The sequence below is a fragment of the Amblyomma maculatum genome, chromosome 7, assembly GCF_055883805.1.
Source record: "Amblyomma maculatum isolate TAMU_Amacu chromosome 7, ASM5588380v1, whole genome shotgun sequence".
NCBI classification, from domain to species: Eukaryota; Metazoa; Arthropoda; class Arachnida; order Ixodida; family Ixodidae; genus Amblyomma; species Amblyomma maculatum.
The window spans coordinates 91,187,668-91,203,499 of record NC_139350.1 but is presented as its reverse complement, the minus strand read 5'-3'; the positions used below and the strand labels follow the sequence as shown (position 1 = coordinate 91,203,499).

The window sequence follows — 15,832 nt, the reverse complement described above, 5'->3', positions numbered from 1 at the left end:
GGGGGGGGGGGGGATATCGTGTTAGAAAAGCTGGCCACCCTGCATACGCAGTGCCTGATGTCATCGACGGTACCGGAACCATGGAAGAATGCAAACATTATCCTCATTTATAAGAAAGGGGACACTAAGGACCTTAAAAATTACAGACCAATCAGCTTACTGTCTGTTACGTATAAGGTATTTACTAAGGTAATCGCTGATAGAATCAGGACAACCTTAAACAGCAATCAAGCAAAGGATCAAGCAGGTTTTCGGAAACGGTACTCTACTATCGATCATATCCATACCATCAATCAGGTGATAGAAAAATGCTCTGAATATAACGAGCCCTTATACATAGCATTCATTGATTACGAAAAAGCATTTGAGTCAGTTGAAACCTCGGCGGTGATGCAGGCATTGCGAAATCAGGGGGTAGACGAGCCGTACGTAAAAGTGCTGGAAGATATATATAGTGGCTGCACAGCAACCATAGTTCTGCATAAAGAAAGTAACAAAATTCCCATAAAGAAAGGTGTTAGGCAAGGAGACACAATCTCCCCAGTACTATTTACAGCTTGCTTAGAGGAAGTATTCAGAGACTTGGAATGGGAGCAGTTAGGGATAAGGGTAGATGGAGAATATCTCAGTAATCTGCGATTTGCGATTGCTTTGCTAAGCAGCTCGGGGGATGAACTGCAAATAATGATTGGTGACCTAGACAGGAAAAGTAGAAAGGTAGGCTTGAAAATCAATATGCAAAAGACTAAGGTAATGTTCAACAACCTCGGAAAGGAACAGCAGTTTACATTAGGTAGCGAAGTACTGGAAGTAGTAGGCGAACATGTCTACTTAGGACAGGTAGTAACTGCAGATCTGGACCATGAAAAGGAAATAACAAGAAGAATAACATTGGGATAGAGTGCATTTGGCAAGCACTCACAGATTATGACTAGCAGCTTACCGGTATCGCTAAAGAAGAAAGTATATAACAGTTGCATCTTACCTGTACTCACCTATGGGGCTGAAACGTGGAGGCTAACCAAGAGAGTTCTACTTAAGTTGAGGACAACCCAGAGGGCTATGGAACGAATAATGGTAGGGATAACATTAAGAGATAGGAAGCGTGCAGAGTGGGTCAGAGAAATAACTCAGGTTACCGACATTCTAGTGGAAATTAAGAAGAAAAAATGGGCATGGGCAGGACATGTAATGCGAAGAGAGGATAACCGATGGTCGCTTAGGGTAACAAACTGGATTCCAAGGGAATGAAAACGTAGCAGGGGGCGGCAGAAAGTTAGGTGGGCGGATGAGGTTAAGAAGTTCGCAGGGGTCAAGAGGATGCAGCTGGCACAGAACTGGGTTAAGTGGAGAAATATGGGAGAGGCCTTTGTCCTGCAGTGGGTATAGCCAGGCTGATGATGATGATGATGAGCTAGTTTGGTCGCTTTCTGCGCTTGATTCGTGGAGGGGGAGGTGAGGAAGGGTGGCTGTTCCTGGACCTACGGGGCTGGGACTGGTAGGTCAAGGCCGCTTGCAGCGGGGGCTAGCTTTCCACCGAGTTATCTGTTGTAGGCCGTCATTGCTCCTGCCATCGCTTAGGTGGTGGATGACGGCTGTTGCGGCGCGCGCCTTTCCCTCTTCTTTTTGTTTCTTCTCTACTTTCTCTTTTCTGTCCCCACGAGGCAGCGGAGGTGGCTCAGCTACAGAGCCAGTAGCTGGCCCGTGCATTTTCTTTTCCTTCCTACAGCCACAACTGTGCTTTCGTCGGCCTCTGTTTTTCTTAATTATTTTCCCGAATGATTAGTGCTTTAGGCTACCAGAAAAGGTTGCCTTTAGACATAGCTGTGAATTACTAATTTACCACATAAACGTTCTAAATGTGTATGCAACATTCATTCGAGCTTTTTTTTTTTTTTTTTTTTTCTCGCACAGTGCACGGGACTCTGAAAGACATGGGCAGGAGTAGATTTTTTTTTTTTTCACATTATTGTGGTGTAGATGCAGTGTGCACATGATTACGGCATATATTTGCGAACACAATTCTTTTCACTATTTTCTACTATGCATAATCAGGCGGGTTGGTGCATCTTGAATTATCTTGAATTTAGGAAACGTAACAGCACAAGGTATGCAAACATAAGAGAACGCAATGTGACACACGTTGTGTAACGTTTCATTCTCTTGTGTCTTTACATGATTTGCGCTGTTACATTTCCTAAATTTACTATGCATCTTTCATGTCCATATGCTATCTACCCTATCGATTTTATTTATTATGGCTGCACATTGGATATCCAAGGAATGTATGGCGGTTATACCACAGCCTGCACCTGCATATATTTTACTTGCCTTGTTTTTTAGTAAAGCACCACCCCTTACCTCTACAATTCTCTCTGTGCAGTGCATCAAACAAAATGATTACACACAAAAACAATGGAGTCTTCAAATTTTTGTTCAGCGTGCACATATACGTCGATCGATTATATGTAACATTTACTAAAGAAAGAAAAGTATACGTTGGGAGCTATGCAAAGCTCGGATCAACAACCATTATTTGTTAATGTATATGTACAAGATTATTCATACAACAGTATTTTGCAACACACACAAATGCTGAATTGCTTTGCCCGACGCGATGAATCACAACTGAGCATTAAATAAATAAAAAGATCACTTCTTTAAGCTTTGTACCAATAGCTGCATCAATTGTATCTTCTAAGCTTCAGACGTTTCAATCTTAGCTGCTTTTCTGCCCTCGCACTGTTTAGTGGCCGCCGCATGCACGTACTGTCATTTTCTAAAGCGGTTGTGAGGCATATCCCGCCCTTGTAACAAGGGTTCGTTCTCATTCATTTGTTCTTTTGTATCTGCTTCTAGCCGCATCGCTCGCCGTTCTTGTCATTTGGTATGATTGTAATTTTCTAAAGCATCTGTTTACAGCAGACGAAGCGCTACTGTAGGTCGCACATGATTTTTCTATGCTCAGCTGGCTGCGGAAAGCACTTTGTATTCAACATTCGCCTTGTTGTCGACGGTAGTAAGCTGGAGAAATATACGCACCGGAAGCGTCAGTTTTGATAAATATGTGTGCTGGTTGCAGTTCAGCTTTTTTGAGGCCAAACTTCCTAATTCTCAGGTTCATGACTTTATGAGCTTTGATGCTAAACCTGTAATTTGCTCGATTAGTCACACATTTTGTCAGGTTGCTGAGCAAACTTCGTGTTTTCTGTGCGCGCATGTTTGACTGTAGATGCAAGCGAAGCACGACGATCAGGGCTCATCAAGAGGATGCTTACTTCAATGCTGAAAGACATGTCAAACCGCACTTGAGCTATTGTGAGTCAGTGTACATATTGTAGAACTCTCAGCTCCAGTGAATAATGCTTTGCAGTGCTGGCATCAGTTCAGGCCACCCTGCCGAGTGTTTGGGTTAAGCATGCTGACGGCATACATTTTTGGAGGATGCATTGAAGCTAATTCAAGTTGCATACTTGAAGCATGCAGGAAGGGGTAGGCCTGCCTTATGCCCAATGCTAATTTGTGCACAAATGATTGCTTCCTGCTTTATTCTGTTGTTGTGTCATGTATAAAAAACAAGTTTAGCATAAATAGTGAAAGCACTGGTACCTGGGAAGATACGCACACGCAGTGTGCTAACGCAGCAGACATGATGCAGCAATGTGATCACATCATGGGAATAGCTGGGAGAATCATGACCTCAAGCACTCCTTTAGACTTATTTTCTTCTTGCCGCATACTGGACATTGGAAAATCAGAACCTTGAAACCATTATCCTGTCAGGTTTCAGGTTCACTAAATTTTGTTGTGATGGAAGTCATTTTTATCTACCCATAGCAGGGGATGGATTGCAAGGCCCTCATGCAGGAACATATTTTGGGAAAGAAAAATTGTTCTTTCTGCTTTTAACTTTTTTATCTAAAGAAAGACCATTCTCCTGAAAACCACTTTCAAAACACCATCTCTGCTTACTTGCAAGTGATCGCCTGCTTTGTTGGTCAGATGCTGATGACATCCTCATGTTAGAAAATCAACATCCGACCAAGCAATCCTGCAAGCATAATTGTCAAATCTACAACAGCATTGTTATTGCTTTGTGCATCTATCAACACTTGTATTGGTATCGTAGTCAGTGCATTTCAAATTAAAATTGATATTTAACTGGTATGGTTTGATAACTACTGCTCAGTTCCATCTTTCATGAATGTTTTGTAGCTTTCATTGTTTGCGCAGCTGAATGTGTATTTATATAATGAGTGCTTAATGAAAATAGCCACTGGCACACTGCTATGTCCCTAACTCTGCTTCGTCATGCAGCACTGCTTTCACCAGGTATAACATGTGGCAACCAGCCTCACTGTTCATTTTATAATAAAGTTCACTCCATTCCAAACACTCCAGAGTTTGCCCTCTGCCCTCTTCGATCTCCAAAAAATTTGTAGCCATTTAGTGAACCATCAAGAGCTGTGCCTTTTGTTATCCCGGCAAAAAGAAACTTCATTTATGTAAGAGCCCTTCGAAGTTTAGACTAACGCAAAACTGGATCAAAAGCAGATGGAAAGCGAGCAATTTGAGCATTACCAAGTCTGTGTTCTGCAGTGACATGGCTAATAAATAATAATAATAATAATGTGAGCACTGTGTGGTGCTTCATCTTCCACACGGCTGAACATGCTGCTTCATCTTAATCTTGCTCCCTCTTGTCACCCATCGTCATTGCGGAGTGTGGTTGGCTGCAGTGTGCGACCAAGGCTTCAGGTCTGCGATAAAACCTGATCCCCCAAGTCCAACCTTCGCGTTACCTTACATGTGGTGGACGTGCGCCTTGATTTCCCCGCTGCTTCGTCACCTGCCTCCACCTGGAACTCCGTTCTGGCCGCCGTTTGACACCGGCCACCATCGTAATGACCCAAGAGGGCCACTCCGCTGTTCTGGCTTCCAACAACTCGACCCCAGCTCCCCTTGCCACTTGGACTGTCAGTAGCCTTCAACGCGACCCGCAGATGTTCGCCGGTCTCCGTGGTGACGACGCAGATGACTGGCTCGACAGCTACGACCGGGTCAGTGCTTTCAACCGGTGGGATGATCCTCTTAAACTAATTAATGTGTCTTTTTATTTGACGGATGTGGCCAAAACGTGGTTCCTAAATCATGAATCGACGATTCCGGACTGGGCTACCTTTAAACAAAAGTTACGCCAGATTTTCTGCTCTCTTACTGTTCGCACGGAGTCTGCCAAGAAGAAGCTAGACGCCCGACTTCAGCGGTCCAATGAGACCTATACCTCTTATATAGAAGATGTTCTTGCACTTTGTCGGCGCATAAATGACACCATGCCAGAGGCCGAGTGGGTTCGGCACGTCCTTAAAGGTATTGGGCCACTCGCTTATAACGCCCTGGCCGTGCAGAACCCTGCCACTATCGACGCCATCATATCAACTTGTCAACGCCTTGACGAACTTCAGTCAATACGCCTGCAGCCTGATCCCACTTCATTTGGTTTCACTGCCGACGCTGACCTCCGTGCGCTTATTCGGGGATTAATTTGTGAAGAGCTCTCGGCTCAAGGTAATTTGTGCCGCCCTGCATCTGAGCCACATCCTTCAAGTGCCAGCCTGCGTAGCATTGTCAAAGAAGAGCTGGCTTCAATGACCTTTTACCCCCCAACACCGGTCGCTCCTACCATCTGTCAGGTGCTAACGTACGCCCAGGTCACGTCTTTGCCGCCTGCAGTTGGAGCGCCTACGCCACCGGCGCCTACCACTGCTCATGTCGCTGCATTGGCAACACCTTCCGTGGCGCCAACATACTACCCCACCTGGCGCACAGCCCGCCCCGTTTGTTATTACTGCGGGTACCGATGCCATATTTTCCGCTTCTGTCGTCGCAGGCTCCAGAATGAACGCCGCGGCTATGACTTATTTGAAGCAGACTACCCTCCTCGCTTCTCCGGCTCTAACCACCGTTCATTCCCTGATTATCCCCGACGTTCATCACTCTCGCCAGAAAGCCCCGCTCCACCTGGTGGTTACAGGCCGTTCTCCTTCGCCTTTTCGCCGCTCAACCTCACCTGTCCACCAAGCTTCTCTGACGACCCCCCGCCTATCAGAAAACTGACCAGTGCAGTTTTAGAAGGGAAAACTGCACTCTTCGGCCATCCCAAAAATTCTCCGGAACGTCCCTGGAATATTATTTTAGTTTGGGTTGAAGGTTTATCTGTTGAGGCTTTGGTTGACACGGGCGCCGCTGTTTCTGTGATACACACTGACTTGTGCTCCCGCTTGCAAAAAGTGAAAACGCCTTACGATGGACCTGAACTCCGTGGAGCTAACGGTGCAATAATTCGGCCTTTTGCTAAGTTTACTGTGCGCGTTTTTGTTGACGGTGTCCGCCACCATGTACAATTTGCCATGATGTCACCATGCGCTCACCCAATTATTTTAGACTGGGATTTTCTGTCTGCCGCATCATCCAGCATTTCGTGTCGTGACAGGGTCATTTACATGAACGAGAGCGATCCGTCTTCTGAACCTCCCGAGCCCCGTCATCGCCTGCTTGCCGCTACTGACTCAGTGTTGCCTCCTGGATGCGAACAACTTGTCGCGCTTACTTCTACTGATATTGATAACGGAGATGTGCTAATCGTGCCTTCTGATCGCCATCTAACCCGAGGAATCGCGCTACCACCAAGTCTTGTTCGGTTCGAGCATGGCACAGCGCTTGTCGCTGCTTCGAACACTTCCCCAGAGCCCATTGTGCTGACTAAAGGGACATGTTTTCCTTGTGCCTTGGACATTCACCCGGTGTCCCTCACCACCCTTACCGGCCCCTCTTCCTCACCAGCAGCTTCTTCCGATGCTTCTCTGTGTGTTCTCCTTGGAACCATCAATCCTGACCTTCCTGCGACTCACCGCCAAGCTTTGCAGGAATTACTTCGAAAACACCAAGCCTCCTTTGATGTCACTTCTCCGACCTTGGGCCGAACTTCTGCACAGCACCACATAATTACAGAAGGTACTGCTATTGTTAGCCGCCGCCCTTACCGTGTTTCCTTATCAGAACGTAAGATCATAGAAGATAATGTGAATGATATGCTCCGACGAGACATTATTCGGCCCTCAGCTATCCCCTGGTCATCTCCGGTCGTCTTGTTAAAAAAAAAAGGATGGGTCCGTGTGTTTTTTGCGTTGATTACCGCGCACTTAACAAAGTCACTCGCAAAGATGTTTACCCTATGCCACGAATTGACGACTCCCTCGACTGTCTTCAGGGTGTTGAATATGTCTCCACATTGAATTTGCGTTCCAGTTACTGGCAGATTCCGATGCACGAAGCTGACAAAGAAAAAACCGCATTCGCTGCTCCCGATGGGCTTTACGAATTCAATGTCATGCCTTTTGGACTTTGTAATGCCCCCGCTACGTTTGAGCGCATGATTGACACTGTTCTTAGAGGACTTAAGTGGAAAACATGCTTGTGCTACCTGGACGACATAGTTATTTTCTCTGCGACTTTTTCTGATCATTTATGCCGCCTTGATCAAGTATTAACGTGCCTGGCATCCGCCGGTCTCCAGCTGAACACAAAAAAGTGTAATTTCGCCAAGAAAGAAATCAAGATCCTGGGCCACCTCGTCAGCTGCGATGGCATTCGACCCAACCCTGACAAGCTTGCTGCAGTTTGGAACTTTGCACGCCCTCAGCGGACTAAGGATCTACGCAGTTTCCTTGGCCTATCATCATACTTTCACCGTTTCATTTGCAATTTCGCTACTATTGCTGCACCGCTCTACCACCTCCTTACCGACCGTACTACTTTCAATTCGTCCGAGGAATGCGAAAAAGCTGAAGAATGCCCTCACTTCGAACCCTGTTCTCGCTCACTTCGATGACACTGCTGCCACCATTCTCAACACCGATGCCAGCAGCCTCGGTATCGGCACTGCACTACTGCAACGCGATACCGCTTCTCGGGAAAAAGTAATTGCGTTTGCCAGTCGAACTCTAGCACCACCGGAATGCAACTACACCATTACTGAGCAAGAGTGCCTCGCCGTCAATTGGGCAGCTCAGAAATTCCGCCCCTACCTCTTCATTCGGCATTTCACAATCGTTGCCGATCACCACGCCCTGTGTTGGTTATCAACCATCAAAAATTTGACTGGACGCCTGGGCCGTTGGATTCTGCGTTTGCAGGAATATACCTTCGATGTCACATACAAATAGGGTCGCAAACATCGAGAGGCCGATGCTCTTTGACGTTGCCGGCTTCCAGAATCACCACCTAGTGCTTCTTCGTGCCTTCATGCGTGCAACCTGGACGTCTCAATGTCGTCCAGAGCTCCAAACATCACCAGTGCTCCTCCTGCCGCTGCTTCAGATCGCTACACCATTATTTCACACCTGCGAGCAGATCCCTACTGCCGTTCCTTAATCGACCTCCTTACCGGTGCTTCTCACCATCCTACCGCTAGGATGCGCAGGCAACTCCAAAAGTTCAAACTTGACAACGGCGTGCTCTCCCGTTATATTTATTGCCCTGAAGGCACCCGTTGGGTCCCCGATATTCCGAGAGTATTTCGCATCCATATCCTGGCGGCTTTCTACGATGATGCTACAGACGGTCACTTAGGCTTTCATAAAACTTACTTATTTTGCCTCGCCTCAAGCGTGGCAAAATACGTCGCCTCTTGTCTGCCATGCCAGCGCCGCAAACGGTTGACTTCTCCTCCTGCTGGCCTACTACAGCCGCTACCTTGCCCTGCTACTCCTTTCGCCATTGTTGGCATAGACTTATACGGGCCACATCCATTGTCTGCACGAGGTAATCGCTGGATCATCACCGCCGTCGACCACCTAACACGCTACGCTGAGACCGCTGCCCTGCCTAATGGCTCAGCACATGAGGTCGCGACCTTCTTTTTGGAATCACTTGTACTGCGCAATGGGGCCCCTCAAGTGTTTCTCAGTGATTGTGGTCAGACATTTCTGTCGATGATTGTAGTCGAAGTTTTGAGGCCTCAACCACACATCACAAATTGACCTCCAGCTATCACCTGCAGACCAATGGGTTGACTGAGCGGTTCCACCGCACGCTTTCTGACATGTTGTCTATGTACGTCGACCAGGACCACCGAAACGGACGCAATACTTCCTTTTGTTACGTTCGCCTACAATACGGCTGTACAGCGGACCACAGGTTACACCCCGTTTTTCCTCGTTTACGGCCGTTCTCCCGCTACCTTTCTTGACGCCTCTTTCCTTTCTACACATCCCAGTTCCTCATCCTCTCTTCCTGACCAGTTTCTTTCTCGTGTGGCCAAATCTCGCCGGCGTGCTCGCGTCAACACGCAAGCTAGCCAGGAAGACCGCAAGTGCCGCTACGATGCAACCCGTCGCCAAGTTTCGTTCCGTCCCGGCGACGAGGTGTTACTTTGGACCCCATTACGCACTCCTGGCCTTTGTGACAAGTTCCAGCACTGTTACATTGGTCCTTACACAGTTCTTGCGAAAACCTCCCCGGTCAACTATCGCGTCTCCCCTATTTAGCCTCCTCCGGACAGTCGTTACCGTGGCACTGAAGTTGTCCACGTTTCACACATGAAACCTTTTATTCAGCGCAATCGTGCAGACTGATTGCGGCCAGGCTGGCCACTTCAACTGCGCGGGCGAAATAGTGTGAGCACTGTGTGGCGTTTCATCTTCCACACGGCTGAACGTGCTGCTTCATCTTCATCCTGCTTCTTCTTGTAGATACCCATCATCATCGCGGAGTGTGGTTGGCTGCAGTTTGCGACGAAGGCTTCAGGTTTGTGATAAAACCTGGTCACCCAAGTCCGACCTTCGCGTTACCTTACAATAATAATAAAAATAATAATAATAATAATAATTGGTTCACAGAAAAAAAAAGGCGCCGTATCTGTCACACTTTTTAAATGTAATCATGGGGCGAAAATGACCGGTTCTGCAGAGCTCAGTTTCAAAATTACTTTGTGTTATGTAAAATAGAAGATTTCAAACAAAGATTTCTTTGCAAAACATTAAAATAACAGTCTATCAGCTGAATTGCATTTCACAATTTTGCAACAAGCGCCGTGGTATACAATATTCATCTGAATACACTGTACTATACAGAATGTTTGCAAATTTGACATTTTTCATGAATGTTACTCATTGAAACTGAGGGAAAATATTCCCTTCCCGAGTAGTACATTTCAAAGGTGAATTTATAGCCTAACAGAAAAACACACTCACATGGAAGGCAACAGGACACAAGGCTGACTAACAACTCATCTTTATTCAAGGGCGCAGAAGAATATAAAGGTGAAAGGGTACACACTCACATGGAAGGCAACAGGACACAAGGCTGACTAACAACTCATCTTTATTCAAGGGCGCAGAAGAATATAAAGGTGAAAGGGTGAAGGATTGAGGGGCGTTAACACAAAAAATGCACTCAGTCATCACGATTAAATAGATGAAATCAGATAAAAGCAAAATAAAAACAAAACATACGAATGTGTGTGGTTTAAAGGGCCAACCTGGGAGAGATTAAAACCTATAACCAGTGCGTGAGGAAACGCAGCTGAAACACCAGCGCCGAGATAACAACAAAAGAGGGAGGGGGTAGAAAGGGGGACGGCTGGAGACACCAACAAAAACCAACTTAGTTAAGCACTAGGGTGCTAAAAACTTGTACAACTGTCCGAGGTATTTCTTCTTCTTTTCGGTGAGTGCCACAAAGGCGGTGCTAATGAAGGATTCCCGTAGTCATTAATTGCCACCGCTTCCAGCATTGGCCGCATTAACTGCATGCTCTTTTTAGCCAAAAAGATAGACTTGTGCAGCATCAGGACACATCTGGCGGGTTCGCAATGCTTGCAGTGTTTGTGCTTCCAGCTGCCTCCCCCCTCCCCCTCCGCCCTTTTTTTTTTGTTATCTTGTCACTGGAGCTTTAGCGTCATTTCCTCATGCACTGGTGTTAGCTTTAATCTATTCCAGGTTGGCCCTTTACACCACCCACGTCATACATTTTCTTCTTTATATTGCCACCTGGTGTCCCCATGTTCTAGCTGCGCCTGGAAGAAGAGGACACTGAAGTTGACTCTCGTGCTGTGCGCCGAACGTTTGCCTGCTGGTACAGCTTCGTCCCGTCGTTTTAGTCAAGTCTAGCCCTGTTGTCCGTGACATATTTTGGTGTCGGCGCTGGGTATCGATCCCAGGATTCAGGTCCTGTGCCAATCGACACTCCTGTTCACCGCGCTAGCCGGAGGAACCTAGGCCTACCACCTGAGCACGGGCCGTTGGAATTCACCACCGTAGCCGCCCCTCGACCTGTCATGCAAACTCCGACGTATTACACTCTGCAGAACCCGCGACTGCCTAAGGCTTTCCACGGCTGTCAGACGGAAGACGTCGAAGACTGGCTCTCCCAGTTTGAACGGGTCGCCGCATTTAATCAGTGGGACGACGCCGCAAAGCTCAGGAATGTCTTCTTTAGCCTGGAAGATGGCGCTCGTACTTGGTACGAGAATCGCGAAGGCGCCCTAACATCGTGGCGCGAGTTCTGCCGCAGCATCCTGGACACCTACACCAGCCCGGATCGCCGAGAACGAGCGGAAAGAGCTTTACTCTCTCGCATACAGATGCCGAACGAGACCATAACCATGTACGTGGAGGACATGACTAGGCTGTTCCGACGATCTGACCCGGCCATGCCCGAAGAGAAAAAGGTACGCCATCTCATGCACGGCGTTAAGGAACAACTGTTCGCTGGGCTCGTGCGCAATCCGCCGAGCACAGTTGCCGAGTTTCTTTCGGAAGCAATCACGATGGAAAGGATGCTCCAGCAGCGGTCTACGACCTACGACAGGCCGGTAATCGCCGCTTCTCTCACGGAGCCGCATTCGGCCTTCGGGGCTAGTCCGGATCTTCTTCGCGACATCATCCGCTCCATTTTACGTGAAGAGCTCCAGAAGCTTTTCGGTGCTCCCCAGCCGACGGTCGCCTCTGTCGCTAGCATTGTACGAGAAGAACTCCAGCAAGTACTTCGGCCTTCGGTACCATCTGCTAACCCGCCATCCTTTTCCAGCGAGTCCTCTCGACCAACGTATGCGGACATCTTGCGACGTCCCCCAACTGATTCCACACAATTACTGCCACCCGACCAAGGCTCACTGTATTCAGCCCACCCCGAGCCGTACATCGACAACCGCCGACCACCCCAGCGAAAGGCAGACCTGTGGCGTGCCCCAAATCGGCAGCGCCTGTGCTTCCACTGCGGAGAACCTGGTCACTTGTATCGACAATGCCCATATCGTCAACTGGGACTGAAGGGTTTCCCCATCGACATGCGTAGCCCTCCTTTAGGCCAACGACCCCGGGATATTGACTACGTAGCCCAGCAGCGCATGGCGCCAACTTTTAGACGACAGTCACGATCTGCGTCTCCACGCCGATCATCCTCGCAGCCCAGCTCCTCCGGGATGGCGCAGCGACGGTCGCCTAGTCAGAGCCGGGAAATCTAAAGACAGCGACCTCAGGGGGCGAGGCCGCTTCAAATCGACGCGACGAAGACCCCCCGACAACGCGACCTGTGAGCGACCGCGACTTGACGGCCCCGACGACAATTCGTAGACGTGAAGATGGACTCTCGCTCGATATACCCGTGCTCCTCGACGGCTATAAGGTTAGCGCATTGGTAGACACTGGTGCTGATTTTTCGATTTTAAGCGGGAAGCTAGCGATGCTTCTAAAAAAAGTGATGACTCCATGGTCTGGCACGCAGATTCGAACCGCTGGCGGACATGTCGTAACTCCGAGCGGTCAGTGCACGGCGAGAGTCCAAATTCGCAACTCCACGTTTGTTGTCAGCTGCCTTGTGATACCTGACTGCTCCCGCGACTGCATCCTTGGTGTCGATTTTCTCCGAGAGTATGGGGCCATTATCGATCTCCGGAAGCGTATCGTGACCTTTTCGACCGAGAAAGCTGATGATACTGACACCGCAGACCGCCAAAGCCGTGCCCCTCTTCGAATTTCTGCCGAGAGCGTTTATATTCCGCCACGTTCCAATGTTTTTGTGACTGTTAAGTGCGATGAACTACGTGACGGAACGGCGGTCGCTGAGGGCAACCAGTCCCTTTTGCTCACCCACGGCATCACCTCGGCGCGGAGTTTCATCCATCTGCGTAACGGCCGATCTGAGCTCCTGGTGACTAACTTCACGAACGAACCCCGCCATCTTTTCCGCGCTACCGCAATCGCATTCGCCGACGCCTTAGCGGACGTTTCTGAATGTTTTACGTTCGGAGAAGTTGAAAATGTGCGCCCATTCCTTGATCGTCTGGATATTAGTACAGATCTCTCGGAAACACAGCAGCACGACCTGCGTTCTCTCCTTCTAAAATACAGTGCTTGTTTCGCGACGTCATCGAAAATTCGGCAAACGCCTCTTGTGAAGCACCGTATAATTACTCCCGACGATGCCCGCCCTATACGCCAGCAGCCGTACCGCATCTCAACGACGGAACGTGAAGCGATTCAGACACAGGTTCAGGAGATGCTTCGTGATGGTGTCATCCAACCCTCCAACAGTCCGTGGTCGTCCCCTGTCGTGCTGGTGAAAAAAAAGGATGGCACCCTTCGCTTCTGTGTTGATTATCGAAAGTTGAACGACATCACTAAAAAAGACGTCTACCCGCTGCCCCGTATCGACGATTCCCTCGACAAGCTTCGTCGCGCCCAGTACTTCTTCTCCATTGACTTGAAGAGCGGGTACTGGCAGATTGAGGTAGATGAGCGGGACCGCGAAAAAACAGCTTTTGTCACCCCAGATGGACTGTATGAGTTTAAAGTGCTGCCATTCGGCCTATGTTCAGCGCCGGCTACTTTTCAGCGCATGATGGACACCGTTCTCGCCGGCCTCAAATGGCAAATCTGTTTAGTTTATCTCGACGACGTTGTCGTGTTCTCTGAAACCTTTGGAGAACACCTCGAACGCCTTCGCGCAGTATTAGATGCCCTCCGGTCAGCTGACTTGACGCTCAAGCCCGAGAAGTGCCACTTTGGCTACAAAGAGTTGAAGTTTCTCGGTCATCTTGTGAGTGCCGCAGGCGTTAGGCCAGACCCCGACAAAACTGCCGCTGTCGCCAAATTTCCCGTTCCTGCCACGAAGAGGAGTTTAAAACGTTTCCTGGGTTTGTGTACGTACTACCGCCGCTTCATCGCCGACTTTTCCAAGATAGCCGCACCCCTGACCCGCCTCACGCGGGATGATACACAGTTCGTGTGGGCCGCCGAGCAACAAGAGGCTTTTGCGGAGCTGCGCAGACGACTGCAAACTACCCCTGTTCTCGCGCACTTTGATGAAGACGCTGCCACCGAAGTCCACACCGACGCCAGCAATATCGGCCTTGGCGCTGTACTCGTTCAACACCAAGCTGGCGTGGAAAGGGTCATTGCGTATGCCAGCCGCACGCTCTCCCGCGCTGAAACAAATTATTCCACTACGGAAAAGGAATGCCTCGCGGTTGTGTGGGCAACTATGAAATTTAGGCCTTACCTCTATGGCCGTGCGTTTAAAGTCGTTACTGACCACCATTCTTTGTGCTGGCTGGCCAATCTTCGTGACCCATCGGGGCGCCTAGCACGATGGAGCCTTCGCCTCCAAGAATTTGATTACTCCATTGTGTACAAATCTGGTCAGAAGCACGAAGATGCTGACGCGCTCTTCCGGGCACCCGTTGGATTTGTCGATAACGTCACAGATGACAGAGGTTTTCTTGGACTAGTGAATGCCTCAGACATAATAACCCAACAGCGAGCTGACCCAGACCTTCGACCTGTCATTGACCACCTGGAGGGTCGCGCTGCTGACGTCCCCCGCCAGTTTGGAAGGCACCTGTCTGCATTCTGTCTTCGGAATGGCGTTTTATTCAAGAAAAACTCCAGCACTGTTGATCGAGCGCACCTCCTTGTTGTGCCGGCCGACCTTCGCGACGATATCCTTTTTGCTTGCCACGATGAGCCCACCTCCGGCCGCTTGGGCTTTGCACGCACACTCGCTCGAGTTCGTCAAGCCTATTATTGGCCTAAACTTTCTGACGCCGTCCATCGCTACGTCAGAGGCTGCCGCGAGTGTCAACGTCGAAAGGTGCCTCCTCTCAAGCCCGCTTGTTTGCTCCAACCTATTATTCCACCTCGGACGCCATTTGACCAAGTCGGCATCGACCTACTGGGCCCATTTCCGCTGTCATCGATGGGTAACAAATGAATTATAGTCGCGACCGACTATCTTACACGTTATGCGGAAACCAAGGCAGTGCAGCGGGGCACATCAATTGAGATCGCTCAATTCTTTATTCAGCAAATTGTGTTGCGTCATGGCGCACTGTCCCTACTCGTAACCGATCGAGGCACCGCGTTTACGGCACAGCTCATGCACGACGTGCTCGAGCTTAGTCATACCAGCCACCGAAAAACTACTGCATATCACCCGTAGACGAATGGCCTCACGGAGAGACTCAACAAAACCATCGCCGACATGATCGCAATGTACATAGACTCGCAGCACAAAAACTGGGATGAAATTCTCCCCTACATCACTTATGCCTACAACACGGCCACCCAAGAGACGACGCGTTTTACACCATTTCGCCTAGTCTACGGACGTGACGTTCAGACGATGTTGGATGCCATGCTTCCGAGCTGCCCAGATGATCATCCACTCATGCCAGACGCCGAGCAGTTTGCTCAGCGCACTGAGGAAGCATGTCAACTTGCCCGCATTCACATTCAACAACAGCAGGGCACGGATGCACGCCGCTACAACC

General features: G+C 49.1%; 1 long non-coding RNA gene across 5 annotated transcripts in view; it reads left to right on the top strand.

The window, feature by feature from the left end:
• The window catches only part of LOC146183939 (uncharacterized), a 203,333-nt gene that overhangs the window by 44,610 nt on the left and 142,891 nt on the right, over positions 1–15,832 (top strand). The window lies entirely within an intron of this gene.